The following is a 2,775-nucleotide window of genomic DNA, read 5'->3' on the forward strand; positions in this document are numbered from 1 at the left end:
AGTGATAGGAGGCCTCCTTGACAATGGCACCATCGCCATTCTTCGTGGAATGTAAGGAATAATGGAACCATTTCCATTCCTTGGATGAAAGGTGATGGGAGGCCTTGAGACTACCATTCTTCCTAGAATGTAAGGGAGAATGGAACCACTACCATTCTTCCTTGAATGCAAGGGAGAATGGAAATCGTTCCATTCTACCCTTCAAGGTGATGATGGGAGGAGTTGGGTATGGATGCCACTACAATTATTCCCTAGAAATAAGGGTGAATTGCTGTGGTGCCATTCTACCCCTCAAAATGATGGGATGTGAGGCATTGAGAATGGCATAAAAGGTGATGGGATGAGAGGCATTGAGAATGACACCACTATCGTTCTTCCTTGCATTCAAGGAAGAATGGTAGTGGTGCCATTTTACCCCTCAAGATGATGGGATATGAGGCCTTGAAAATGGCACCAGTGTCATTCCTTGATTATAAGCGAGAGTGGCACTGGTGCCATTCTCCCCATGAAATGATAGGAGGCCTTGATGATGGCACCACTGTCATTCTTCCTAGAATGTGAGGGAGAATGGCACCCGTACCATTATTCCTTGAATGTAAGGGAGAATGGCAGTTGTGCCATTCTTACCTTCAAGGTGATGGGAGGACATGAGAATGGCAGCCACTACCATTATTCCCTCAAAGTAAGGGGTATGGCAGTGGGTTGAGAAATGCACCACTGCCATTTCTTAAATGTAGGGAGAATGGCATTTAAGATGACATCAAGGTGGGATGTGAGCTCTTCACAATGGCACCACTATCATTCGTTGAATGTAAGGGATAATGGCACTGGTGCCATTCTCTCCATGAAGTGATAGGAGGCCTTAAGAATTGCACCACTTAAATTCTTCCTAGAATGTAAGGGAAAATGGCTTGTGTGAGACCCCTAACCTCTATAAACATCGAACTTTGGAGTGCTCATAGGGCGGAAGTAGCAACCTCACGCGGAGGGCAGAGCTTCCCACTCGGGGACTTGCTCCCCCCACGAATGTCTGGGCAAGGGACTAGTCCGGCGGCTCTTCCAAAACCAAATCTAGGAAAAACTTTCCTCACCCAGAACGCATAGGCGATTCCTCCGAAAAATCTTCTAAACAAAATTTCTCTAACGGGGTCAAGAGTCTAGGCTATCCTTCACTCAGATGACCAACTTGAAGGAGGAACAATCTTTACACTTGATTCATAGAAACCAATGCTTTTTTCCCATCAAAGAGGCACAGGCATTGATTCTTTCCCATACAACAAGGATTATCCTGTGAATTACTTCAACTATCATTATTTTGAACAAAATTGAGCTTTATTATAGGAATCCATTAATATAGCCTAACCCCATCGGATAGGTTAGCCTATCACCCATCCACTGTATTGATAGGATCCATTATAAAAATTTGGTTATGTTTTGTCCTCCCGGGTACCAGGGAAAAGAGTTCCCGGGCCCCCTAGCTGGAACTCATGCAAAATTTAAATAAACACACCAGTCATGCATCCAATATGAAATTGCCTTTTTCTCAGATTCAACTATTTCCAAAACAGGATTGCAGTAAAACCATAGTGTTTTCATCGTAATCCCGAGCATTCCATTCCCACGGTCCAAGTTCCAACTTTTCCAATTTCCAACCATGAAATCCAATTCCATTCATTCCTTCCTCGACGTACCTATGGCATCATAGGCACCAGAACGCTCACCACCTTGTCAGTCCCTCTAGGCTCACCTAGTACTTCACTCAGGGGCCTTTTCAATAGTTCCTAGCTCATAGTACCCAGGAGTATAATCTCATAAAATCCATATGGACTCTCCGTTGAAGATCAACTAGATCAACCAAAAAGATCCATTTACCAAAAAGAGCCATTTACCAAAAAGAGCCATGAACTCATCCGTTTGAAGAACAATAAGGCCAATCAACCAGATCCATGGGTGTGTTCAGAAAACAACTCCAACTCAATGTTCCATTTCTTCCTCGATGCACGCGTGGGTATCCATCCTGGGTGACCCAGAGCCCGAGGCCACTTCCTTGGTCCCTTATCCACTATACTAAAAGGTCACCATTTTAACCAACTGAGGCTCGTCAAGACCTTGGCTGACTTTGCCACGCGAGACATCCTTCTTTGTCTCTCCGTCAGCTATTGTTGCAACCATTTCCACTTAGGTCCATGACCTCATTCCATAAGATAGCCAAAATGCTTCCCCAGCATTCTTGACATAAAACAATCTTTTAAAAAAATAGGTTTCACATGCAAATACAATTTCCAAACAAAATTCATATCTTTCCATATCATTCCTTATCATTTCTCTTTGGATACTCTCTTAACGATCCGCCAGGGTGAGTCATCCCATATTCTACATCATTTTCATTCCTCATTATTTCTCATTATCCCACATCATTCCTCATTATTCACATCATCCCATATCATTCCATATCATTCAACACATCATTCCACATCAATTCACATCAATCTACATCAATCCACACATCAATCCACATCAACCACATCACTCCCCATCAATCCACATCACTCCCCATCAATCCACATCAATCCACACAATCCACATCAATCCACACATCAATGCACATCAATCCACATAAATCCACATCACTCCACATGACTCTACATCAATCCACATTAATCCACATCACTCCACATCAGTCCACACAACATCCACATCAATCCAATTTCTACAAATAAAATGGTCTCTTTTTGCTTTGAGCGAATCAAGTTTGATTATCAACTTTCCTTGATC

This window comes from Cibotium barometz, chromosome 31 (assembly GCF_041138505.1).
Source record: "Cibotium barometz isolate CiBa-2024 chromosome 31, ASM4113850v1, whole genome shotgun sequence".
In the NCBI taxonomy this organism is placed as follows: domain Eukaryota; kingdom Viridiplantae; phylum Streptophyta; class Polypodiopsida; order Cyatheales; family Cibotiaceae; genus Cibotium; species Cibotium barometz.